Source organism: Equus quagga, chromosome 2 (genome assembly GCF_021613505.1).
Source record: "Equus quagga isolate Etosha38 chromosome 2, UCLA_HA_Equagga_1.0, whole genome shotgun sequence".
In the NCBI taxonomy this organism is placed as follows: Eukaryota; Metazoa; Chordata; class Mammalia; order Perissodactyla; family Equidae; genus Equus; species Equus quagga.
Genome location: NC_060268.1, coordinates 23,743,854 through 23,771,713, shown reverse-complemented (window position 1 = coordinate 23,771,713; position 27,860 = coordinate 23,743,854). Strand labels below are relative to the sequence as shown.

The window sequence follows — 27,860 nt, the reverse complement described above, 5'->3', positions numbered from 1 at the left end:
CTTCTTTATTGTCTAACCTTCTCTAAGGTGGAAGTTTTTAAAATTTTACTTTTCTTAATCCATTCTTATATAAAAAGACATTCTTGATAAATAGAAGAAATATTTACTCAATAAGCTATAGACTATAGGAATTTTGGTGAATAAATGAGGAATCAATGATTTCTAACACTAGAAATGGAAGTTTATTAGGTCCCTGGCAGCCTCCCCTATGCTCCACTCTGCCAAGGGCAGTTATGGCCTCTGCCCTTGAAAAGATGCACGGATCAATCCTGGGGGGACCTGAGCTTGGGCCCAGCTGCATGAAGTATTGTGCTTTTTATCCAGGGCAGAAAGCTCGAGATCCTGGTGAAGCTGTGTCGAGGCTTCCCATGCTTTTTTGCAAAGGAGACAATGCCCTGGGCCACGTTGTTACATGTGAATGTGCCCCCGGAGTCCCTCTGTGCACAGAGAAGGGAGAAGTCTCAGTCAGAGCCCTCTGGCTTCACCCTGCTCAGCATCCTTTTCTCCCTGGGGCTCTCCTGACCCCCTCTCAGGGCCCAGCTGTTCATAGGGGTAGTGGCTGAGTGGTTACCATTCACCATGGCTCTGAGTGTCAGGGGGCTTGGTGGATCCTCTGTGATCTACCTGCCCCATAAGCCTGTGTCCTCTCTCCAGCTCAACCCAGTTGCAAGCCCTCCTCTTGTCCCATGGACAAAGGTCAAGAGATTGGCTGGAGGGAGACGCCTGGGCTACACATCCTGGGAAGAGCATGGCTCCACCCATGAGTGGACTCAGATTGTTGCGTGGGAGAAGGCCTGGCCATGCCACCCCAGTGTCGCTGTGTCCCTGGGGCAACAGGGATGATTCTTGTTCTTTATGCTTGCAGTGGCCGTCTTGTCGTTAGGGTTCCCCACACACAGCTGGATGGAGTTATTGTAGTTGTTGAAGAGGTCCTTGCACTTCTGCTCATTCTGCACTTCTAGATCCACCTCCTGGAGTGTGTGTGCCTTTTTACCACTTGCCAGTTGTCCCCAGCCTGCCACACTGCACACCTCACCCAGTCTTGCCTCTGTGGCAGGACAATAGTCTTCACAGCCGACTTGAGTTTAGGCTTGTTTAGCAGCTGGTCAGAAAGGTGAAAGATGGCAGTTCGGGTCCTGCCCTCCAGCTGGTCTCAGATCCAGGGGTGAGGTTGCCTCTACTCCCTGCTTGGAGTCTCCCAAGCCCCCTGCTATTACACAGGCCCAGGAGAGCAGAGAGTTTGGATGAGAGCAGGGGACTGAGACCCTGAAAGAGCTGTTTTCTCCCTCGTGAACTGAGTGCATCTGAAATTCAGCAATATGATACCTTCAGGAACATGATGTCCTTGACTTTTGAATTATTCTTGGAATCCTTATGAATGAGGGCTATTAGCAGAAGAATGACCTGCTGGCTGTTTTCCATTTTTCTGATATTGTGAGCTACCAGGATGAGACTTATTTTTCTCTCAAGAAAAGGTGGATTGGGTAAGCCACAGGAGCTACAGGTCAGTCTCTGAAAGGCAGGTTGAAATTCCAGCCCAAGGCACACCTGCAGCTGAGTCAGATAGGGAAGAAGGGAAAAGTGGACAGTGTTGTCTTTCTTTTCTGTGCATCAGTGACCCAGCCTGGTTCTTCAGCAGCCTGTTTTCCATCCAGATGTCTCTCCACAGAGTCCACCCCTGAGTCCCACACTCACTGTGTCCTGGTCTCAGCAGATCAGGTTGCTCCTCTGATTGGTCATTGGCTCTGTGTGCTCAGTGACTCTGCTGAGTTCCAGGCCTTGAGATGCTACCATGGAATCCCAGGAAGACAAGGACTCATTTGTGCTCCTCACCTTCCATTGCAGTAGGCTACTGTCAGTGCAAAGTTGTCTCATATTATGGCCCCCCCCACATCTACTCCCACCATCTGTGTTATTATAGGAAGAGAGAGACGCCATGTGGGGCTGGCAGTGTGCTCTGGCCTCTGCCCCATCTGATCTTCCCTGAAATAAAAAATTGCCTTGGATCTCTGTGTTCATGGCAAATAGGGGCCGGACACTGCCTGGTGGCCTAAACCCATGGGATGTTCAGAGGCTGGGGTGGTTGGAGTGCCCTCAGGGACCCAACACAATGAGATGCGGCTGCAGGCTTCAGAGGGCAGCTGGCGGGCTTGCAGCAGGACTTGTTTCCTGGCTTATGTCTCTGTTTCTTCCTGTGGAGATAGGGAGCTCAGGCCTTGTTCTGGAGGAAACACACTTCATAAACCTGTTAAGTGGACAGTCTTAGAAGACCTGGAAATTATTCTGTCTGACCTAGCCTCATGAATTTGTCCCCAAGCTCCTCAGACCCCTGTAACCTACTTACTTCCAGGATGGGCCTGGTCTTAGATCTGAATATTTTGTTCTCTTGGAGCCAAATACTCTGGGTTCTTTCTTCCCCCTCTGGGCCCAGCACATAGTACACATCCCATAAATGCTTGCTGGGTACATGAATGGACAGTCCTCAAATCTGCTTTGGTTAGAAGGTGAGGGGGAGTGGTTTTGATGCACTCTGAACTCCAGCAGTTTTATCTTTCTAAGGCACACAGAGGGCAGAATACAAATGACAGGAAATCAGAGGGAGATGGGGAAATGGGCTGGAGGGGCCTGCGTGGTAGCCAGTGTCCACTAGGCTGGTGGGGGCAGCAGTGGGTCAACACTCTGATGGCTTAATTAGGTTCTCGATATCTGCCCTGGGAGAGCTGAGTGGCTCAGAAGAATGGAGAAAAGATGAAAGTGACACCTAGGAAACTGACTATTTGCTAGCTCTTCTATTCTGGATCCGGACAATAGCTCCTGGGAGAGATAACCACTCGAAGCTTTGGAGGATGGGAAGTTACAGCACTCATTTTCAGCTTTCCCTTCCACCAGAATCACGTGCTATCCTAATACAGAGCCATTTATCAAGTGACAAGGATGTGACCCTTGCAAGGGAGAGGACTCACCAAGGCTCCTTGTGAGAAGTTTTCTTTTCTGTAATTTCTCCACAGTGCATATCCAGTGACAGGTCTGGGGATCAGCAAATTTCTGGGAATGGCTTGAGGCAAGGCAGGATCATAATGACAGCCTCACTGGGAACTGTGGAAGTGTCTTGTGTTAGAATAAGCCAGACTTCTGAGGATCTACAGGGGCACTTAACTCCTTCAGCCTTGGAGGGCAGGAGATTGTTCAACAAGAACAGAGCAGCAGCATGTTCTCCAAAAGGCTGATCAGGTTTAAAGTGGGGTGTGCCTTCTCATTCCAGATTTTTTCAATCCTAGAGGTGAAGGAAGAAGGGACTGGCTCAGTGACTATTGATTTCCTCCCAGTTCTATTGATTCACAAGAATCTAATCCCTCTTCCCATCACAGAAAAGGGGTTGTGTGGTGAGAGTTTTGCAACAATCACATTATTAGGCTATTGGTAGCATGAGCACATTTACCAGGAGAAAGTACTGGACACTTTGAATGGAGATGAAGGTTTTGAGTAGCTTTGGCATTAGCCCAAAATGGTGTCCCTTTCCCTAATTGCGATTCTCCAAGAACATGAATACGATCCCACCATGCCTTAAATTTGTGTTTAGGCAACTGTCTACTTCCTAAAATAGCATGCAACTGTGCAATCCTACTCTTTGTAGAGCTCCATTTTTGCGATAGCATAAGGGTTTTATTTTATTTTTATTTTTGGTATAAAAGCCAAAGTACAAGCACTGGTCTCTCCTAGAACACAGTAGGTAAGAGCCTAGTCATCCATCAACTTCTCTGTAGTTACAGGCAACAGCAAGCATTTGGGGGGTGGGGTGAAGAGCAAAGATTAGGGATGAAGTGTAGATAGGGCATTGATGAGAGTACCGGGAAGAGAAGGTAATGACTGAATAGGAAAGTTTGTGAGGAGGGGTTTGACAAGAAATGCACTTGAGCTCCCTGTGTACTCCCAGGTTGCCCTGATAAAGCTAATGTTGTTCTCAACTTCTTGATATTTCAAAGATTTAAAAGACCCCAGAGTTGAAGTAGTTGAGGACATGCAGATAGGGACTTAAACAGAAAAAACAAAGCTTTGCCACTCATTCTGAGTTTTCTTGGTCACTCTTGTCCCACTTGGCACAGGTAACCTGGTGCCCCAGTGAAGACCATGATGTAGGCAGAGATTCAGCCCCGAAGATCCCTGTCTGTTTTGAGGAGCCTGGCATGGATGCTCTCATAATTCACTTCGCGCAGGAGCTTGAGGGCTGTCAGCTTTTGGATCTCAGAAGTCTCGAGGAATGATACTACTAAGAATACAAGCCATCAACCTGACAGTTAAAATCATTGTTCTTCTATATTTGCTATAGATATCTGAAGACTTCCGAAGTCTTATTGCAAACTGGGTATAATGCTTATGCTGCTTTTGCATCTGTTGGATCAGTATTTACCCAGAAGGAAGAACATGTCAACTATCTTCTCATTTTCATTCTCTGTCCCAGACTTGGTTGTTGCTTACAGGGGATAGATATCACTGTTCTCCTACCTTGATGACTGATGCCTCCTCCCCACCCTCAATTTGGAAGCCACAAGTATATTCAACAATATTGTAGTGATTTATTAATCAAATGTGTGTAAACATATTTGGTTATGAATTATCTACTAAAGAACCTCTATGAAGTTTTGGAAGCATAGAAAATCAAAGATGATAGAATGTAATTTTGGCCCAAAGCAGGTTTTATCATTTGAGTGCATTTTTAAACATAAAAGCATGAGAGTTTTCACAATTCCCATAACTGGTTCTCTTACAGAAACAGAAGAGGGTTCCCCCCTGGCGAGTTAAATCAATATCTCCACGAGAATTAGTTGTGTAACAGAGTAACATATATTAGTGGCAAATAGGAAACCATGAGGAGTCATTTCCAGAGTCATGGCATCCTTGAATAAATGGAAGAAGGGGCATTTCTTTCAGATGGTGAATTAATATTCAAAAGGGAGAGGTGGGTATTCATTTGTGCAGGCTCAGATGGAAAATATGCTTCCAAATACACTGCAGTTTGTGGTTATAAGGCCTTTGCTCCTCCTGGAGACATCTCAGCATTAAAAATAAGCAAAAGGTTCTAGGATAGCTCTCTGGTGAGGCTTGGTCTTGTTCAGGGCAGCTGGTGATTGCATCTCCTTAACATAAAAAAGGGAAAAAGAACAATTTGGAAAAACTGTTCAAATATGCAAAGCCATCCTTGAGTTCCTGGGGGTAACAAGTCAGTGACAGTTTCTTGTGCAGTTGGCTGTGCTACCAAAATTTTCTGAGAGATGATAACTTACCTCTGAGCTGTTGGCATAATACGTAGGGCTACACATCCACCCTAAAAATGGCTCAGACCCCTATTCTCTCAGGGTGAGAAGTGGATTCAGATCATATTGGCAGGCAGTTGCCTCTTTCTGCTATCTTCTGCCCCTCTTTGCCCCCTGTCTCATCTGACCCACACCTAGCTGATCATGACTCTGCTGCTCTGACCAAGGGCAGAAGGCACCTGTGCCTGTGCTTAGCCACTGTGTCTGGAGAGAAGCTTGGCTGCTGTCCTGAGGCTCTCCTTACTGAATTTGTAATTGCTTTAGAACTTTTCAGTGAACAGAAAGAGAAAACGGAGAATGGAAATGAACAGAGTGTCTGCGATGTGTGGGATACTGCATTAAATATACGTATAATGGGAGTCCCAGAAGGAGAGGAGAGAGAGAGAAAGGAGCAGAAAAACATATCTGAAGAAATAATGCTTGAAAGCTTCTCAGGTTGGTGACACAACCCCAAAGAAACCCAAAATATTAATGTACACACCCAAGAAGCTCAGAGATCTCCAAGGATGATAAAGTACCATAGAAGATTGGGCAAGATTTCCCCAGTTCCTCCTTCCTTTCTACCCTAGATCTCATGGTCTCATTTCCAGCCCAGCCCTCCCTTCAGACCACATATGTGGTTTATTCTCACCCACAGCTGCTACTTCTATGTCATGTTAGCAGGGTAGATGTGCTGGGATGGAGATGCTTCTGAGTCTGTGACATCAGCCAGACATGATGCCTCTTCTGCTTAACCTAGAACCCGGAGAGCTCAGAGGATAATGTAGCTCTAACAATGCCATGAACATGCAGAGGAGGTCTCTACCCACTTTCTGCAAATAGCTTCTTCTATCATCAGAACTTTATTCCTTTTGTCTTATAAGAGATTCATTTTTTTTACTATTACTTTTTAAATTGTGGTTAAATATACATAACGTAAAATTTAGCTTGTATCCATTTTCAAGGGGACACGTCAGGGACATAAAGTATATTCACATTGTTTTGCAACCATCATGACTATGCGTCTCTGAAATTTTTTCCTCTTCCCACACGGAAACTCTGAAGCCATGAAACAGTAAGTTCCCTTTGCCCTCTCCCCCTATTGCCAGGGAACCACCATTCTACTTCACATCACCATAAATTTGTGATCGATTCTTATGTAAATTCTTGAATTTACATGCTCTCATCTTAAGCCTTACCCCTTATTTATCAAGTGGACATTAATAGGCAGTACGCCAACTATAGGAAAGCAGAGATTGGAAGAAAAGTGGAAGAGACAGAGGAAGAGCTGGGCAGTGGGGAAGCAATGGCACACAAACCTGCCTGAATTCATCCTTCTGCCCCAGACCACCAGGAGAAAGTCAAGATTCCTCGAACTTCTGAATGTGTTCAGGTGGGATAGAGAGGTCTGGCTCTCCACACTTTTGGATATATTGGAAGATAAAGAGAGAGATGAGAAGGACATTTCTTCATCTGAATGGGGTACTGATGTCATCAGGGACAACTGAGAGGTGCTTGAAGCCTAGTGAGGGCTTCTGTTCTTGGTTCCAAAGAAAGAACAGCCCCAATGATGACTGACTGTCTCCACCTGGGCTCTACTCCTCTGCCCTTTCTACACACATCATTGTCCTGCATAGTGGGAATATAAACAGCATTGCCTCCAGAAACCACGTCCCTAATCCTGACCCTAAGTGGAGCTACTCAGAAGGGTGCAGGATGGGATCATTCTCCACTTATCACAACCTGACAGGTTAACTTGGCATGAGGTGTGAGAAAGCTCAACTTGAGCCTTGGTCTAGGAGGCACAGGCCTTGGTTTCTGAGGAGAATTCTACAAATCAGAGGACAGGTCGGGTAGCTAGAAGACAAGATATTTAGTTAGCCTGGGACAGTCTGTGGAGGTGGACATGGTGGGGAATGGAGCCCTTTGTCAAGACGGCTACCCACTGAGTTGGGGCTCCCGGCTTCTGTGGGCAGCATGGCAGCCTTGTGGCATGGCCCAGCTCCTTCCTTATTTCTCCATTTATGCATGTTGTGATGAGGAGCTCAACTCGGCCCTGTTTCAAGCATGCTTCAGATACATCTTACAAGGAAAGGTTCTGTCTTTAGGGTAGACTGTCCAGAAGACCTGGAAAACACTTTCTCTTGCCTATGCTCGTTATTTCTTTGTAGTTGAGTGTCTGAGATCTCTGTGTCCTGCTCCCTTCCCAGATGAGGCTAGTCTCTAAGACATGAATATTTTGGGCAGATTGGGCAGAATACAGTGGCACCTTTCTCTTACATCCTGAGTTGGCTACATAAGAAATACCCATAAAGGTTTGTTTGATGCAGGAGTGAATAATACACAAGTTTGCTTTGGCTTGCGTGTATGTGGGAGATGACCACATGGGTTTCTGAACTCCTGCATGGATTTAACTTCCTAAGGCCTTGAGCTCTCAGAATAATGAGGGATGGGAAATCAGAGTGAGATGGGGAAATGGGCAGGAGGGGCCTGGGTGGGAGCCAGTCTCCATCTGGGCTTTTGGAGCAGTGGAGAGGCAACACTCTGATGGCTCAGTCAGGTTCTGGGTATCTGTCCTGGTAGAGCTGAGTGGCTCAGCAGTAGAGGGACAAGGTGAAGTTGACAGCTGGGAAACTATTAGTAAGCTCTTCTATTCTTGATGCAGACAATAGCTGTTGGGAAAGATAAGCACTCTTAGCTTTGGAGAATGGAAAGTTATATCCCCTATTTTCAGCTTTCCCTCCACCAGAATCATGTGCCATCCTAATACTATATCAGAGTCCTGGTTCAAGTGAACAGACCAGGAAATGGAGAGACTCACCATTTCCCTTTGGAGATTTTTCATTTGTGTCCTTTCAGTAAATTGTTTCCAACAGTAGCTCTGGGGTTTAGCCAATTCTTCGGTAGGACTGAGACAAGGATGGGTCACAGAGACAGCCTCTCTGCAAGTGCTGCAGGTGCTGTGAGAGCCACATTCTTAGGCAGTTGTTGAGTCAGCCTGACCACATTCACCAGGAGGAAATACTGGACTCTCAGAAGGAATAAATAGGGTTTTGGGGAACTCTCACCTGAGTCAGACGTGATATTCCCTACCTTGGTTGAATTCTGGGTGGTCAAAGAGCCTGAATGTCACCCCACATTGCCTTTCATGTGTGGTTAGCTGCATACTTTCTACAATATCATAACTAGACACAATCTTTTCCTTTTAGTTTTTCACTCTTAGAGATCCTGAGCCCGTTTACGATATTCTTGCAAAAATGCCAAGCTTGGGTCTCATCTGTAACATGCTAGGTGACAGGCCCCAGATCCATCAACTTCTTCGTAGTTTCAGACAATGAGAGAATCCTGGGTGTGGGGACGCAGCATGGAGACAGGGGAGGAAGTGGAGATTAGGTGTTAAAGAGAGTGGGAGGAAGATAAAGAGAGATTAGAAGGGGAGCTTTAGAGGGGGGTAGACAAAAAATGTGCTTGAGTTCAGCATGAGTCCCCTGCAGATTGCTTTAGTCAAATGAGGTTACTAAGCATGAGCTTATCATGGTTTCATGAGTTTCCAGTCAGGTCAATAGTGACTTAAATGCACAGAGTCTGCACCTGGAGAGAGAGAGTAGGAGGAATAGTATCCTTTGCACGAGAGTTCAGTGTGCAGAACACTAATTCCAAAGTTCTGCTGCTGAGATGTCCTTAATAAAGAGGAGTCAAGAGCTGTGGAAGGTGGTGGGCTCTGGCTTCTGGAATGGTCAGGAAGGAATTGTCTCCTGAAGGTGAGCACCGTGAGGGGTGGAAAAATTTTCAGCAGAGCAGTTGGAGGCAGAGAGCTGCCTGGGAAGTGCTGACAGGCAAGAAAACATGGAACTGAGACATGTCTGCCCTGGGCGTCTCCTCGGGACTGAGTCCTGAGACTGGGCGGTGCGCTGGGCTCTGAGTAGATGTCGCAGAGGAGAAGGGCTGGATGGGGGACTCTTCCACTGCTCTCTCTTCTCCCCTCCCCGCCATCAAGTATTCTTTTCATTTACCAATGCAAACATTTAATAATGAGACTGTTATCCTCCAAAGCATGCTCGTAAAGGAGAATTTCTGTGGATAGATGGTAGCAAATATAGAGACTGACTGAGTATTGTCAAAGACATATTCTTGATTAAATTTTGTTGATAAATGGCCAACATTGAATATTCGACTACTGACTTTTTGATAAGCAGGGCCCATAAAATATTGGTTATATTTACCAGAGTGTTTCTGCTTATGGTCACTTGGATTTGACAAAATATGTCCTCAGTGATTATTCTGTTTAAGATCATGGAAATTACATAAGTTCAGATGCTAAATGTCTCACTGCAGTGAGCAAAACCTTTTTTCCCAATTATTTTTTTGAGGTGATATGGTTTATAATGTTGTGTAATTTCAGTTGTACATTATTAGCGATCAGTTTCTGTATAGACTGCAAGAGTAATTTACATTTTGCTGGAGGTAGAAAAATCTGCCACCTCATTCTGCATGGTTACCTCTGGAAGGTATTTATACCATGATTACATTATGTGACTTCAGGAATCACTTCTTTGAATATGACCTAATCTTTACTGTAAAATTTATGTTATTTTAGTCAACATTTTGTGTGGAGTTTTGTATAACTTCAGTGCATCAACACAAGAAGCAGACCCCCTTCACACGGAAATGAGAACATTGGTCCACAGTACCGTGAGGGTTGGTGTGGCGAACTGGTGAGAAGAAGGACTCTGGCTGTGACGGACACGTGGGCTGCTTCCATCTCTTGGCCACTGTGAACAGTGCTGCTGTGAACATGGGTGTTTGTTAGCCATTTTTAAGCAAGCAAATCTTTTTTATTTCTTGTAGTACTTGTATGTGTCTTTTCCATTTAGATCGCTGATCCAATTGAGATTTACTGTAGATTCTGCTGTGAGGAGTGGATCTAATTTTCTCTTTTTCCCCAAATAACTACCTAGTTGTTCTGACGCCATCTATTAAGTTTGTTGTGTCCCAGTGATTTGGGATGCCTCCTGTACCATCTATTAAATTAGGCCTTGTATGGCATTTCAATTCTGTCCTTTGTTCTGCCTGTCCCACACACACCAATGGCACAGAGTTTTAGAGCATACAGCCGTCCCTCAATATGCAAGGGGAATTTGTTCCAGGAACCCGGTGGGTATCAAAGTCTGCAGAAGTCCAATTCCTTGTAAAAAATGACACAGTATTTGCGTATAACCTATGGGTGTCCTCCATTCTGTACGTTTTAAATTATCTCTAGATTACTTACAATACCTAATACAATCAAACACTATAGCTGATAATACATCAGTTATTGTTTAGGGAATACATCACAACGATTGTAGGCTTTTCGATTCCCATGGGTTGAGTCCGTGGGGGATACGGAAGGTGGATTGTACTTTGATATCTATTAGGGGGTCTCTGGTAGGGTGGAAAGGAGAGAGCCTGGCCCTGGGAGAAAGATGTCCTTCCATCCCTTCCCAAGGCCATGGGGGGAGGGGAGATGAGGGAATGGATGGCTTGAAGGAGGAAAGAAGTTCATCTTGATCTTCAAGAAATTGGGGAGGATTCATTTTTCATGAGGAAGAGACCCCATTTTCCTGGATTTGCTCAGACTCAGTCCTGGTATACATTTGTTGTGTACTGAATGATGTTGACTGAACAAACGAGAAACAGGGTAATTCCACTCTAGATGTGGTCATTTATTAAAGCTCTAGGAACCCCCCTCGAGCTGGCCCAGAGAAGAAGGGTGAGTCACAGGGCTTCTCAGTCTGACCTCGCTGTTTGTGGCGTCTCATTGTTCTCCTTATCCAGGTCAGGAAGCTGGAAACCCTGGTAAAGACTGCTGGAGGAATCCTCATATTATTTCCATAGCATACGATGTCCTGGGTGGGCTTCCTGGTGACGCACCAAGAGGCCTCCAGTGTCTCCCTGTGTGTGATGGAGCAAGGGACATGAAGTCAGGCCTCCCCACTTCTGCTGCCCTAAGGCTCAGCCCTCAGAGAAGATATGGACAGGTGGGCTTCTTCACTGTGGCGTGTGTGTGAGATGGGAGGGTGGCGGAGGTGTACAAGTCAAGCTTCTGGATCTTTCCATCCCTAGGCTTCAGTCCTGACTGTAGTTACTCAAGCTATCTCAGCCCAAGACAGGATAATTTCCTCTTCCCCAGGACAAAGCTGCACATGTGTACGTTGTGTGTCTTCTTCTCCCCGACTCCACCAGAGATTAAATTCTTCAGAAGTCCCCACGTCACTCAGGTTTGGGCCCCGACTGAGGCTGGTGGGATGTAGTCTGCCTCAACTGGTCAGTTCCGCCCAGGTCTGTCTGTTTGGGGCCGTATTGGCAGATGCCCAGGGTCTTACCAGGAAGGTGGATGTCCTCTTCCTCAGGTTCCCCACATGAATCTGCGTTCGGTGGGTGTAGAAATTGAAGTGGTCCCTGCACTCCTGATCCATCTGCACTCTCAGCCTCACATCCCGGAGTATGTCTGTTCTATCGTACAGCCCAAATAGGCCCTAGCCCACCACAGTGCCCTTGACCTCAGGACTCAGCCTGTTCTGGGTCCAAGACAGAGCACTAGCCTCATGACTCAGTTCAGTCTGGTCTATTCTCCAGCTGGCAGGAAGAGTGCAGGCCCTCAAGGATGCCTGGGCAGAACTCATCCACTGCCTGCACCACTACCTGGACTCTGCACATCCTTTCTCCTCCATGGTCCCAAGACAGGGTGGAGCCTCTACGCTGGGAGAAAGGCAGCTGGGCTGGGGAGCCAGAAGGTCATTCAGGTTGTTCTGCTGATCATAGTCAGCATAGCAGGTGGCTCTGAGCACAGATGTGCGCTGCTGGGTGCTCTCCAGCCTCCTGATGTCGTGGGCGCCCAGGATGACATTTATAGGGCTGCAAAGGAAAGGAGGCCTAGAGGTAAGTGTGAGGCACAGGAGCTCGGTCCACCAGCTCTGCAGGGCAGGAGGACAGCCCAGGGTGGTGAGACTGTAGCTGAGGGAATTGAGGGGGAAGAGGGGCTCTGTGGCTGAGCTGTCTGTGCCTTCTGCTCCTCAAAGCCCTGAGCTAGGGATGATGGGGGACAGAGGAACCCTGAGTTTTACTTCCCCAGAATAATTTGATAGATAGCTTAAATTCATATTTTCAGCCCCAATGTGTGCCTTCCGTTTCCTCCTCTCCTTCTTTTTGATCGTGTCCTTCTTTTCTCCTCATTTACGCTGGCCTGTTCCCTGTCCCACAGACCTACCTGGTCTCTTTCTCACACCTTCATTGCTAGGACCCTGCTTACAGATGGCCCCTCTTATGAACTCTTCATGGCCTGTGTGAGTGGTCGCCTGGGAAGCTCCTTAGTTCCTCATATTCACCAACAGAGAGCTGCCGTCAGCACGAAGTCTTCTTACACCAGGAACACCCCTCAAGTGCCGGGACCCACAGGAGTCTGGGTTTGAAGATATGCCATGTAGGCATGGGAATGTGCCTGGCCTTCTAGTAACCAATGATCTCCTCTGAAAGGAAGCATTCAGTACTTATCTCTGTGTTCTCAGAATCTGCAGTGTGGGTACCAGCTTGGTGTTCCAAAAAGGCTAGAAGATGGGAGGCAGGAGAGATAACGAAGAGGAAAGAGGAGTTGAGGATTGCAGGGGTCTGCTACACACAGTGGGAGGGCACTCCAGGGTTCTTCAGGAAACACTGCTGACTCCCCATCCCAGAACTCAGCTCCTCCTGCTTCTCCCCATGGAGGAGAAGAATCCTCGCTCCAGGTGTGGCCAGCTTCAGCCTCCCCTGTTGAGGAGAGATGCTCTGCTATTGGTTGGGAACCTTCTGGAGTGGCCTCTTCCTCAAGTCCCTGGTACTTCCTTCTTCAGAGAGCTTCCCAGATCCCTTTGAATCCAGCTCATGATCAGCTCATGACCAGCATAGGACTCCTCTGAGGATTCTAGATGTGAGCTGATGGGACTGTGGTTGCTGTCTCCTCTTCTCCTCGGCTCTGACACATGGGTGGCAGAATGAATTTAGATAGCACATTTATTTAGAACGTTCTAGATGCCAGGGGCCATTCCAAGAGTTTTATGTACAGTAACTAATTTCACTCTTATAGGAACTGTATGATGTAGCATTGAAATGATTCCTATTTTATGGTGAGGAACTTGAGGGACTGTGAATTAAAAAAACTTGCCTAGTGATCCTGAGGTAGGAAGTGCCCATGCAGTCTAGTTCCAGGGTCTATGAGAGAGGTCGAGTTTCTGAGGTTGAGGACGGTCACTCACCTGCCCCAATTCTGGGGGGAATGAGGAAAGCCACCAAGAGCAGGAGTGGCTGCCTCTTCCTAGGAATGCAGCCCAGCGATTTTGCTGCTGGTGCTTCCTCCTGCCAGACTTTTAGCCCCTGAGACGGGAAAGAAGGGTGGGAGTTGGGGGTCAGAATTCACAGTCACATTCTCATGCTAGTGTGATAGGTTTCGTCACCCAATATGCCCAGGAGGCTTGTCCCCCAACTGCCAGTGATCTGGCGATAAGAGTCATCCCAGCCAACACCATCATTCTCCCTACCACCACTGAGTCAGTGCTGGTAACAAAAATGGTCACTCAAGGCAACAGGAGTGGTGCTGGAAGCTTGTGTCCCAGAACCTTAAACCCATCATTTCAATAATTTCCCAACAATTCCTGAAAGCTGGTGGTTGCCTATGTCCTCTATTTCCTGTGTCTCTGAGGTTAGAGCTCAGTCGTTTGGAATTTCTGTTTTTCTAAATGAATATGTTTCCTGGATGCCGTATTCATTTCCTCTTAGTAAGTCACGGACAAGGGTGAAAGAAACACAGGTGTGGTGTGAGGTGGGATGTGTTGAGGACGCCAGGAATAAGTTGAAGGAGATGAAAGAGCAAAGAGGAAGCCTGATATTCTTCTGCCTCTGGCCCCGGGCCACCCTGCTGAGACCCTGGGTGCTGCCACATCATATTTACTTATTCAGTTATTTTTATTTTATTTAGGTCACAACTGGTTTATAACAATCCCTAAATTTCAGGTGTACATCATTTTATTTCAGCTTCTGTACAGACTGCATTGTATTCACCACCAATAGTCTAGTTTCCTTCTGTCACTCTACATATGTGCCCCTTTACCCTTTTTCATCACAGTCTCTTCTGCTTCTCTTCCGGTAATCACCAATCTGTTCTTTGTATCTGTGTTTGTTTTATTTATCTTCCACATATGAATGAAATCATATGGTATTTGTTTTTCTGTGTCTCACTTATTTTGCTTAGCAAAATACCCTCAAGTTCCACCCACGTTTCGTGAATGGCAATCTTTCCTCTTTTTCATGGCTGAGTGGTATTCTGTTGTATACATCTACCACATCTGCTTTATTCATTAATCCACTGATGGGTGCTTAAGTTGCTTCCAGGTCTTGGTTATTGTGAATAATTCTACAATGAACATAGGATTCCATTATCTTTTTGAATAGGTGTTTTCATTTCTTTGGATAAATACCCAGAAGTGGAGTCACTGGATCATACGATGTTTCTATTTTTCATATTTGATGAATCTCCATTCTGTTTTCCATAGTGGCTGCACCAGTTGGCATTCCTACCAGCAGTGTATGAGGGTTCCCTTTGATCTGTATCCTGTCTGCCACTTATCATTTCTTGTCTTTTTAATAGTAACCATTCTGAAGCTCATGGGGTGATATCTCACTGTAATTTTGATTTGAATTTCCCTAATTATTAGTGACATTGAAGATCTTTTTTCGTGTGCCCGTTGGCCATCTGTGTATCATCTTTGAAAAAATGTCTGTTCACATCCTCTGCCCATCTTTTCACTGAGATGTATTTTTGTTGTTGAGTTCTATGAATTCTTTATTTACTTTTCAAATTAATCCCCATCGTCACATATATGATTTGCAAATATTTTCGCCCAGGTGGGTTGTCTTTTTGTTTTGCTGATGGTTTTCTTTGCTGTGCAGAAGATTTTTAGTCTGGTGAAGACCCATTTATTTATTTTTTCTGTTGTTTCCCTTGCCTGAGGAGACAAGATATTCAAAAAGATACTGCAAAGACCCATGTCAAAGACCATGCTGCCTATGGTTTCTTCTAGAAGTTTTATGGTTTCAGGTTTGCATGCACGTCTTTAATCCATTTTGAGTTAAATTTTGTGTGTGATGAAGATAATGGTTTACTTTCATTCTTTTGCATGCGGCTGTCCAGTTTTCCCAACATCATTTGGGGAAGAGACTTTCCTTTCTCCATTGTATGTTCTTGGCTCCTTTGTTAAAAATTAACTGTCCTCCCATTTTTTCCCAGAATTTGTCCAGGGAGAATCGAATGTATGAGAGTAGGTGGAGATAAGTATGTTTTTCAATGTTTTTATTTTCTATTTTAATAAAATAATGCAACATTAGATCAAACGAGAGTGTGAAACATCTCACAACATCCATAGCTGATTACATCCACTAGGGATAGTTTTATTACATTTTTGCCAGTTACAACATTTTTCTTCTCTGGGATGTTGGGACATTATAGTCCTATGCTCCCCACCTCGTCCCCGGGCCCTCTAGGCCACCAACAATGCAAATCTTCTGTGAAGGGTTATGCTGGGTCACATCCCCTGCCCTCGCTCTGTTGCTGCTATAGTCGGAAATCAATCCTGTGGCTCTTGGCTTTGTAGGAGAACAGTGTACTATGAGCCATTCCAGACATGCTCAGGGCTGCCTTAATGTCACTCTCAGAAGGACATTTTGGTTGCTCCTTGAGAAGTTTCTACTGATGAACCTGTGATGTATTCTGGAGTGTCAGTGCTGGGAGAAGGCTGTGCCCGTGCCATTGTCTTCCCACCACACGTATCTGCTGGGAGCAAGACACTTTCATCCTAAGAATTGGCCTGTGCGTTTGTCCTTGAAGGAAAGAACAGGTGACACAGGAAATTCAGTGACATCTGCATACAATCTTCCCCTCAGAGTAGTTAGTGGGAAAGAAGGACGCAGACCATGCATGTGGAAGGGAAAGATTTGAAAAAAGATGCAAGAACCTCAGTGTTTCCTGACAGAAAAGCTCACTTCTGAGACTGAACAGCTGGCTCTGGGGGCCTGGGTAAATACATGAAGGGGTGGAGGTGGACATATTCCTTAAGATCCTCTTCCACCAATGCTCAGAGAATCCAAATAGTCAAGATAGGAGAGCGGTGGTAGGCATTGTGATGTTCTCATGAGATGAAATGCTGTCTATCTGTTCAAAAGCATCATGTTTTAGAAGACTGCTTAGTGGTGTGGAGTGGTGTGTATCACCTAATATTAAGTGTAAAAAGTAGACTGTAGAACGGTGTACACAATTTGATACTAATTCTGTTAAACCGAAAGGAAAGAACCAGAGCAATCATTTTATGTGACTCTTATGTTCAACTGTAAATTATCCAATTTTTTTCTATAATGGAAATATATTAGTTTTATAGACAGAAAGAAATTTAGGGCAGATGATCCCTATAAATAACAAACGCTATTAAGCCCGGTGGTCGAGATGAGCTAGCAGTTTAGCAAAACAATTTCCTTTTCTTCCAGGGGACACAGGTGAACCACATTTGCAGTCTCATTTGAGCTTGGGTGTAGCTTTGTGACTGTTGCCGCAAACGGGATGTGAGTGGAAATGCTGTGGGCACCTTCCAGACCAGGCCCCTAACACAGTCCTGTGCTGACCATGTAGACTCCTCCCCTTCCAGGGTTTGATGCAGGTGAACATGGGGAACACGGATGCCACCTTCAGGGGACTGAGTCTAGTCCCTTAATCGTGTGTTGACCATGTAATGATTGTCAAAACTGGGACACTTGAGAGTAAGAGAGGGCACTGTTCACCCAGAAAGTCATTTTGGTCCGTGTCTGAGCAAGAATTAGACTTCTATTGTGTCAGTGAGTGAAATGCTAAAGTTTATCAGTCAGAATAGTTACGCTTATCTTAACTAACACATGGAATAACTTATTGAAGCCTACCTTTTTCAAAATTGGTATACGTATTTTTTTTTCTGAGGAAGACTAACTCTGAGCTAACATCTGCTGCCAATCCTCCTCTTTTTGCTGAGGAAGACTGGCCCTGAGCTAATATCCGTGCCCATCTTCCTCTACTTTATATATGGGACGCCTGCCACAGCATGGCTTGCCAAGTGGTGCCAGGTCTGCTCCCAGGATCCGAACTGGCGAACCCCGGGCCGCCAAAGCAGAACGTGTGAACTTAACTGCTGTGCCACTGGGCCGGCCCTCAAAAATTCGTATATTTTTAAAATAAAATTATTTTAATAATTATACTGTTTAATATATTGAATAAATTAGAAAATAGAAGAAAAAAATGTCAGCCTTAATCTCAGCACCCAATTGACCACTGTTATCAGATGTTTTTCCGTCTAGGTTTTTTCTGTTAATTTTTACATGGATGTGCTCACACTATATTGAATTTTTAATCCTATAATATACACTATTCAACATAAACATTTCCCTCATTTTGTTAGAACTCTGTTAGTGAATATCACTTTAGAATCTCATTTTAAATGGCCTTTGAAATTATTTAAATAATAAAAATATTATAGGAAATAAGTAAAATGGATATGTAGGAAGAAAAAAACTTACAAGGAAAATATGAGTACAAGCAAAAATTTGATTGTAGTATATACTGCTCTCTAACTTTTTTGATTTAAACAGACCAGGAGAACATTCTCCATGTGGCAAAATGTAATTCTACCTCAAAAATTTTAAAGTTTCCCCTGTGTTCAATGGTATGAAACTTTTAAAAAACAAATCCCCAAGTTGGTGCTGGACATCGGCATGTTTTGAACATTTGACTTTTGTAACAATCTGTAAGGACACTTCCCTTGTCTACTTTTCTCAGTGTGGTTGATGGCTAGGTCAAGGACTGCGTTTTTCCTTTTTTTTTTAAAGGGTTTTTGTGTGCCAGGTATGAAAATGCCGTTTTCCCAATGTCTATGTGGAATGTAAGTATCATTAGTTTTGTAAATCCTTCTCAATTAGATGAGCAAATATTATTATTATTAATTTGCATTGATCAATTTGTGAGCTTTTACTTTGTTCCAAATATTGATTGGCTTTTTCATCACTCTCCTATTAATGTTCTTAGCCTAGTTCTCTAAAGCGGTGGATAATGCAGACGTCAAGGGCTGCAGAATCCATATTGTGCATGTTACATATTTTACCATTTCCCTGTTTTAGACATTAATACAGATTCCAATTTGGGGTATATTATTAAATAATGCTGTATGGACATCTTTATGAATAACACACAGACACACACTTTAGATTCGTGTAGTAATAAGTCCTAGAAATAAAAATCACTAGATCTAAAGAGAGAAATAGATGTAAACTGACATTGAAACCATTTTAAGGAAAGAGGTACCATCAACAGGCGCCCAGTCTTCCTGATGCTACAGTCATTATAAGGTCATCGTTTTTCTTCCTAAGGTGTGTGACACTGTGTCAAGTGCCCCTGTCACGTGTGAGGGGCAACTGACCCACCGGGCACTGTCCTTCGAGGCCACACACCCATGCCCCTGGTGGCAGATGTCTCTGGCTACTGTCTCCCAGGCTCTGGCTTTCACCCTGGGGCTCTAGTGAGCTTCTCATGGCTGACTATCTGGAGTCTCTATTTCTATAGTGTTGTGGCTTCTTGTCCTTTTTGTTGCTGTGACCTGAAGTTGTCCACTGGCTCCTGCACCTTTTACTATTCACTTGCTCATCTCCACATGTGCATTCAGCTCTTCCCTCCCCTGTGCTTCTTTGGGGCTGTGATCCCCAGGGGTGGCTTGGCAGATGGACATGGGGACAGTCTTGAATGAAAAATAAGCTTTCATTTTCTTTTATTATCTGTGTGATTTGTTACGCTTTTCAATGTAGCTGCTTATCTTTTCGATGTTTGTTTCAATTGATTCAGTGTTTGTCCAGCTCTTGTGAATTTGTTGTGTTCTGTCACATCCAATTCACTGGTGGTGCTGTTTGAAGGATACATCATCCTAAAATAAGGTCGTCTGGGTCACAATCATCAATGCAAATAGTCAATAACCAATCTTTAGATGAGAAAGAAACAGTGATTTTTTTTGAGCCAATGCTGAGGACTATCCCGGAAGTGCTGTCTCCACCAGGGAAGAAAGCTCTCCTGAGAAGCATGGTCACCTCATGGCTATAGACCATTTCACAACCAAGAACATGCAAGAAGCATGACAAGAATACGATTTATTTTCCCAAAGAAGCAAGGATATGTTTTGCTGCAGTTTAACACATACTCAGCAGGTCAACTTGACCTTGGTCCTCTGCAAAGAAGATCTTATTTAAAAGAAGTGCTGGTACTGGCACCAGAGAAAGGGAGACATTCATCCCTGTCTTTAAAGAGTACATTCTTTCCTTTGGGGAAATGTTTGAAGCAGATGTACAATGCGTGTTTGGTGGGTCATAAGTCAGGCTGCTCTGGGAAAAACAAGTTTTAGGTTGAATCACAGTTAAACCAGAATGTCTTCCCAATAAACCTCAAGATGTGAAAGCTTCTTGTTATTCTTATTATTTTCATCACAGTGAAGGATCTTGCACTTGAAATGTGGCATTTTGTAGGTTTTTGGACTGAGGCTCATGCCTTCCACATGTCAATAAATAAAAATAAGGCTGCCCCAGGGTCCTCTTCCCTTCCTCCCTCCCCTCCTGTCACGGAATCCACTGAGCACAGATTGGGAACCTCAGGACCTATGAGTCTCCGAGTCTCTTGCAATTTTACACTGACCTTCTGGAATCAAACAAGATCACTCATGTGAAAGTGTGATGTGCAACAGAGATAAAATACAGAGAATTTAATTGTTTTCAAGGCAAAATTTCTCGAGGGTTCCGAAAATCAATGAATCTGACAAACTGACCTGCCTGGGGGAAAAGGAAGGAGTGAGGGAATTTAGAGGAAATTTCCCCTCCATGTAAGTTTCACAATGTCAGGGATAGAGCCTGTTATGTGCCTGGCACAAAGAGAGAGACGAACAATGATGTATTGATGGATGGCAAAGTGATACTTTCTAGCCCCGCTACCCTGGAACCCTCAGGTCACAAACCTGCCATAACCCAGGTTGCCAGCAGGGGCGTCAGGCCAGGCTGAAAGGAGCTGGTGTTGCCAAGTGACTCCACAGGACACGGTGGGTGGCTGCGGCCCTGGGGGATGCTGGGCTGGATGGAGGACCTGAACTGTCTCCGCTCAGGTGGGAAGTGGGTACTGGCTCCTCTGACAGGCAGCAGGTGGGCTGGCAGACCAGGCATGATGGGGACAAGCTATAGAAGAGAATTCACATGGGGCTTTTGGAAATCTGTTAGGGAGACGAGAGAGAGGCTGGCTTAAAATAGGGTGGGCTGGAAGGGAAAGGAGCTGTTGGCCAGGGCAGTCACATGGAAAATGGGGACTGGCGCAAGGTGGGCAGCCAGCGAGGAAGGTTGACTGAGCTCAGTGCTGACCCAGGGTAGGGAAGGAAATGGGACTGGAGTGAAGCTGGGGGCCGTTGTAAGAACATCTCAGCCTCTGAAGCTTCACGTGGTCCTTGCTACGGGAGAAACTGCCCCCAATGGAGAGAGAGGCCCTGTAAACAGGAAACTCAGTGCCCACAGCCTGGACCCCTGGCCTCCTGGGCTCCTGGAGTTACTCTCCTTCCACTGAACTGCTCCTCTCTCTGCCAAATTGTTTGGGTGTTGGTGATGGTGGTTGGGTTAGAGAAGGTAATTTTCTAAAGCCCAGGGAGGAACATATTTTGGGGAAGAAGATTGTCCTTTTATAATGAGCAGCCTTCAGACTAGGCCCTTGCACAGGGCTAAGCACCACAGAGGTGTAACTGAGAAACTATTCACCATGGAATTTAGGGGGACGGTGGGCTGGAAGAGAAAGGAGGAAGAATGGGGTCCCTGTATGGGTCTCAGGAGGTGTCAGTTGTCTGAGGCGCCTCACCCTCCCCAGCAGTGAGCATCTGTCAGAAAGAATCCTTTGGCTTAAGTACACCACTGCACCTGTTCATTTTGTCCTTAAGCAGAAACTGAACCAATGCCATGTAGGGGCGGGGTTGAGGCTTGGCCTCATGTCCTCCGATGACGTCCTCTGAAAGAAAAGACTGGAAGATGGGCTTTCTGAGAGCAGCTGTGGTCAGGAGGGAAGGCTCTGGAAGGTAGTGATTGAGAGTGGGAACTACAGAATCCTGCAGACACGGGAGAAGAGTCCTCCTAGGTTCTCTTTGCAGCAGAATAACCTTTTCTGAATGTCAAGCCTCAGAACCCACTGTGAGAAAAGGAGTGACAGTTCTTATTGCCCCCGTCCTACTTCAGACCATGCATGGAGGAGTTAATAGCTGTCTTCACGATGGTGGAGCCCAGAGGATCATGTACAGGGCTCCCCTGATGCCTTCAGTCTGCCTCAGTGAGTCTCCCGACCCCTCTGAGCCTCTACTAACGTCTCAGCTGGTGCCCGTATCTAATAATGTGTCTGTGAGATTAGGGCATTGGATTTTCTAAAATCTTCATGTCCTAGGGCCTAACTCTTCCTAGGATCTCAGTAAACAGTTTTTGGCTGTATGAATGAATGGCCTTCAGTGAGCTTTAGGCTGAAGTTTGGTGGGGATCATGCTGGTGGTATTGGAGACCATTGTCATGAGGGAGGGGAACTGTGTGGAGTAGTGGAAGGCCTGGAAAGGAAGAGGGAAGTGGGGCTGAAAATGGGGTGCCTGGGCCTCTGGCAGAAGCAAAGAAACATGGTGCTCTGCATGCAAATCATTCAGCCCCTTCTGAGATCAGCTGCACTCTGGGCGCCTCTCCTGGGCAGAGGGAGCTGGTGAGGGTACCAAAAAATGAAACTGATTCTTTAGCTGGGTCCAGGGACAGGTCCCACCACTGCAGCTGGTTCGGCTGATGTACCATTTCCTGAGCTGGAGTGAGGGATTTTAATTACTTATCGTCTGTAGCTTCACATCCTCTGCCAAATGGCTTCTACGATCAACCCACTTTCCAGGTGATAAGAGGGAGGCTCACACACTAAATCTTTTAGTGAACACCCTCCCTTCCTCATGCTTGTTGAGTGTCTATGCAGCATTGGGCTTTTTAGTCCACTTTAGGTTTGGGATGGGAGCTGGGGTCTAGAAACTTCTTGGGCTGAAATTGAGGAAAACCCTAACTGTGCTAGGCAGAAGGGTCAGGAGTACACAGCGTTTTAGGAGATGGGTTGAAGCCTCTGGAATGGGGATGGTCACTCACCTGTCCTAGGCTTGGGGGGCAGAAGAAAGGCCAACAAGAACAGGAGTGGCTGCATCTTCTCTCAAGGTCTTCCCAGGTCAGAACTGCTAGTGTTTCTTCCTTCCAGACACACAGACCCTGAGGGGAAGGTGGGGGTGTGACTCAGGACCTCACAGAACTCCTAGACCTGCCCACCACTTGTTTTTCTTTGTCATGGGGTACAGTGGTTTGTCGAAGTTTTCTGGCTTGGGGTAGATGACAGCAGCGCTGTCACCACAATTCCACTCCCAGTGTTGAGTCACAAGGCGAAAGTAAGAAGAAAGAATAAGGAGGTGAAGCCTGTGCTGCAGCCAGCAGAGGAGCTGGACCCCAGAAGCCCCTCAGTGACTGAATCAATAAATATCTTCATTTCTCAGCCATTGGCTCTTTTTCCATACTGATGAAGTAGTAAATAATTATTTAGCAAGCTAGGTCCAGGGAGATGAGTGATGTGGCTCCTGCCCTTAAGAAGACGGTGGTCAGCTGGAGTAGATGCAAATCTGTGGTTAGTGTACAGGTTGGTAAGGTCTGTGGTGGGGATCTCCTTGTTGGTGGGAGACAGAGGCTGGACCTGCCTTAGGGGTGTGTAGAGCTCAACATAACCAAACACCCCAAATGGTAACCCCACTTCCTATCTGACCATCAGTCCAGCCTTATATTTTTGGAATATTTGGAAACAGCTCCTTAAATGTAAATATTCTGCAACAAAGAAAACTTGTCTTATCCCATCATTTTGAACAAAGTCTTAACTTGATATTTGTTACAACAAAACAAACAATTATTGGGTTCACTGGAATTGAGCATCCTGATTGGTTTATGCTTGGGTCATTTGGCATGCCTGGACCTGAGGTGGGGACTGTTCCACCTGAATCCTAGTGGCTGTTTCTTGGGGAGGAGATTCTCCTAGGAATGCAGGTCACTGTTGCCACATGATGGGGAAATGGATGCTGACTGTCCTAATAATTACTACCCACCCACCAGGTATTCTCTGCCTTGTGTCCAGTGAACTACGGCTCTGATGTCCCTGGGCTTAACAATTACAAACATTTGGAGACAGATTAGCCCAACACTCTCATCAGTGTGACCACAGGTTAAGGAGTAATGGAAAGGAAGGCATTATGAGTTCTAAACAGCCCAATCCCAATTCTATTAAAGCAAAACCATCTTACGAAGACAGAAAAAGGGGAGAAGTCAACATGCTTAAGCATTAATGATGATGGTCTCTGGGTGGTGGAATTCTCAATAATTTTAATGTTCTTATTGATATGTTCTGCTTTTAACTATCTTTGTATGATGAACATGTATTACTTATCTACCCAACACACATTTTCGCATAGTCAAAGCACAGTCATCAAGGGCAAACATTCAGCAGACCACTTCTTCTTTCCAGTCCAGCCTTCTCTAAGGTGGATGTTATAAAGATGAGGTTATTTTTTGAGTCCATTCTTAGATAGAAGATTTAGAGGTTATTGAAAAATAGAAGAAAAATTTACTCAGTAAGCTATAGGCTATTGGCCATTTTAGTGAAAAATAGAGGAATCAATGATTTCCATTCTAGAGATGGACGTTTGTTTAGTCCCTGTCAGCGTCCCATCCACCCTGCTCTGACCAGTGCAGTTCTGGCCTCTGTCCCAGAGAAGATTGATGGATCAAGCCTAGGGGCACCTCGGTCTTGTCCCTGCAGTCTGAAATATTGTGCTTTTTATCCAGGGCAGAGAACTCCAGATCCTGGTGAAGACAGGTGGAAGTTTCCTGTTCTTTTTTCCAAAGGAAACAATGCCCTGGGCCACGTTGTTACACACAAGGGGGCCCCCGGTGTTCCCCTGTGGAGAGAGAAGGGAGCAGTCTCATTCAGACCCCTCTGACTTGCCTCTTCTCAGCTTCATTTTCTCCCTGGTGCTTTATTGCCCTCCCTCTCAGGGCCCAGTTGTTCAGAGGGATAGTGGCTGAGTGGTCACCATTCACCTTGACTCTGAGTGTCAGGGGGGTTAGTGGATCCTCTGTGATCTACTTGCACCATGATCCTGTGTCCTACCTGTGTCTTCTCTCCAGCTCAACCAAGTCCCAGGTCCTCCTTTTGTTGTCCCAGGGACACAGGCCAAGAGATCGCCTGGAAGGAGATGCCAGGACCCCACTTGCTAGGAAGAGCATGCTTCCACACATGAGCAGACCCAGGTCAACCATTGGCTGTTGATTGGGAGAAGGTCTGGTTATGTCACCCCAGCATCACTGTGTACCTGAGGCAAGGTGGGAAGACGGCTATGTCCATATGCTTGCAGCGGCCTTCTTATCCTGAGGCTTCCCCCACACAGCTGGGTGGAGTTGTTGTAGTTTTTGAAGAGGTCCTTGCACTTCTGCCCATTCTGCATTTCTAGATCCACCTCCCGAAGTGTGTTTGCCATTTTGCCACTTGCCAGTTGTCCCCCAGCCTGCCACACGGCAGACCTGCCCTGGCCTCACCAAGTCCTGGCTCTGCAGCAGGGCGATGGTCTTCACAGCCCAGTTGAGTTTAGGCTTGTTTAGCAACTGGTCAGAAAGGTGCAAGATGGCAGTTCAGGTCCCCCCCCACTTGGCTCAGAGCCGGGGATGAGGTTGCTTGTACCCCCTGCCTGGAGTTTCCCAAGCCCCTTCTTTTACATTGACCCAATAGAACAGACACGTTGGAGAAGAGGAAGGGACTGAGACCCTGAATGAGCTGTCTGCTCCCTCGTGACCTGTGTGAGTGCACCTGAAAGTCAGCAAGCATGATGTCCTTGACCTTTGAATTGTAATTATAACTCTTGTGAGGGAAGGCTTTGAGCACAGGAATGACCTCGGGCTGTTTTCCACTTGTCTGATATTGTGAGCCACCAGGATGACACTTATTTTTCTGTAAAGAAAAGGTAGATTAGGTAAGCCACAGGAGCTACAGCTCAGTGTCTGAAAGGCAGGTTGAAATTCCAGCTTAAGGCACACCAGCAGCTGAGTCAGATAGGGAGAAAACAAAAGTGGACGGTGTTGCCTGTCTGTGTGCTGTACAGCAGTCACTCAGCCTGGTTCTTCAGCAACCTTTCTGTCAAGCCAGGCTTCTGTTCACACACTCCACTCCTGTATCCCCCACACACTGTTTCCTGTTCTGAGCAGATCAGATTGCTCCTATGATTAGTCATCAACTCTGTATCCTCAGAGACTTTCCTGAGTTATGGGCCCTGGGACCGTACTAGGGGTTTCCAGGAAGACAAGGACTCATTTGTGCTCCTCACCTTCCATTACATTGAGCTACTGTCAGCACGAAGTTGTCCTGTATCAGGAACCCTCCGCATGTGCTCATGCCTTCTATGCCATTGTAGGAAAGTACAGACACCATGTAGGGCCAGCACTGTGGTCTGCCCTCTCTGCACAATCTGATCTCCCCTGAAAGAAGTCTGTGTTCCTGGCAAAGAGTGGCTGGGCACTTCCTGGTAGCCTAAACTCATGGGATGTTCAGAGCCTGGGGTGGTTGTAGTGTCCTCAGGGAGCAACACAATGAGAGAGGGCTGCAGGCTTCAGAGGGCAGCTGGCGGGCTTGCAGCAGGACTTGTTTCCTGGCTTAGGTTTCAGTTTCCTCCTGTAGAGATGAGGAGCTCAGCCCTTGTTCTGGAACAAATACAGTTCATATACGTGTTAAGGAGACTGTCCTAGAAGACCTGGAAATTACTCTCTCTGACCTGCCTGGTTGCCTCTGTCTCGAGCTTCTCAGACGCCTGTGTCCTGCTTACTTCCAGGATGGGTCTGGTCTGAGACCTGAAAATTTTGTGCTTATGGAGCTGAATACTCTGGTTTCTTTCTCCCCCATCCTAGGTCAGCCACATAGTACATACCCCAGAAATGCTTATTGGGTACATGAATGAACAGTCCTCAAATTCTCTTTGGTCAGCAGCCGGGGACGAGTAGTCCTAATGCAATCTGAATCCCAGCACAGATTTATCTTTCTAAGGCATTGAGCCCTCCAGACAAAGAAGGCAGAGTACAAAGGATGGGAAATCAGAGTGAGATGGGGAAATGAGCAGGAGGGCACCTGGTAGAGCCGAGTGGCTAAGTAGAATGGGGACAAGGTGACAGTGACACCTAGGTAACTGACTATTAGCCAGCTCTTCTATTCCTCATCAAGAGGATAGCTCCTGGGATGATGAACTATATTTAGCTTTAGAATGGGGCATTATATCCCCCATTTTCAGCTTTCCCCACCACCAGAAGCATAGGCTATTCTAATATTGTCATTTTCCAGGTGACAGGACTGTGACCCATGGAAGGGACAGGACTCAACAGGTCTCTTTGTGAGTAGTTTTATTTTCTAAATTTCTCCTCACTTTATATGCAGTGACAGATCTAGGGATCAACAAAGTTCTGAAATGGACTGAGGCAAGGAAGGATCACAGTGACAGCCTCACTGGGACACTGCAGAAGTGTCACTCTTGGAATCAAGCCAGGTCTCTGATTCTCTACAGGGGCACTTACCTCCTGCAGCCCTGAAGGGTAGGAGATTGGCCAAGAAGAACAGAAGCAGCAGCATCTTCTCTGAAAGGCTGATGAGGTCTGAAGTGGTGTGTGCCTTCTCCTTCCAGGCTTTTAATCCTAGAAGTGAAGGAAGAAGGGGCTGGCTCAGTGACCACCAATTTCCTCCCAGTTCTATTGCTTTTCAAGATAAGAGCTTTCATCATATCCCTCTTTCCCTCACATAGAATGGGCTGTGTGGTGAGGGTTTTGCAAGAGCCACATTCCTGGGAGACCATTTTCTCCACGAGAAAATCTTGGACTCCATGAATGGAGATAGGGATTTCGGATTAGCCAGAAGTGATGTCCCTTTTCCCTAAGTGAGACCCTCCAGGAACATGAATATGATCCCACCATGCCTTGAATTTCTGACCATGCAACTATCTGCTACCTAAAATAGCATGGGTGTATCCAATCTTACTCTTTGTAGAACTTTATTTTTCTGATAGCTCAAGAATTTTTTTTTTTTGTATAAATGCCAACGTACCATGCATTGGTCTCTCCTAAAACACACTAGACGGGAGCCTAGTCATCCATCAACTTCTTGGTAGTTTCAGGCAACTGCAAACTGTTTGGGATGAGGGTGAGGAACAGAGATTGGAGATGAAGTGCAGATGGGGCATTGAAGAGAGTTCTAGGAAGAGAGGGTAATGACAGAATAGGAGAGTCTGTGAGGAGGGGTTTGACTGAGAAATGCACTTGAGTTCACTGAGTGGTCCCAGGTTGCCCTGATAAAGCTAATGTTGTCCTCAACTTCTTGATATTTCAAAGATTTAAAAGACCTCAGTGTTAAGGTAGTTG

The 27,860-nt window shown here is 45.9% G+C and overlaps 1 pseudogene; it reads right to left on the bottom strand.

Annotated features, from left to right (window-relative positions):
* Positions 1-263: 263 nt before the first annotated feature.
* Positions 264-25,893, bottom strand: LOC124234987 (mast cell protease 8-like; annotated as a pseudogene).
* Positions 25,894-27,860: the final 1,967 nt, after the last annotated feature.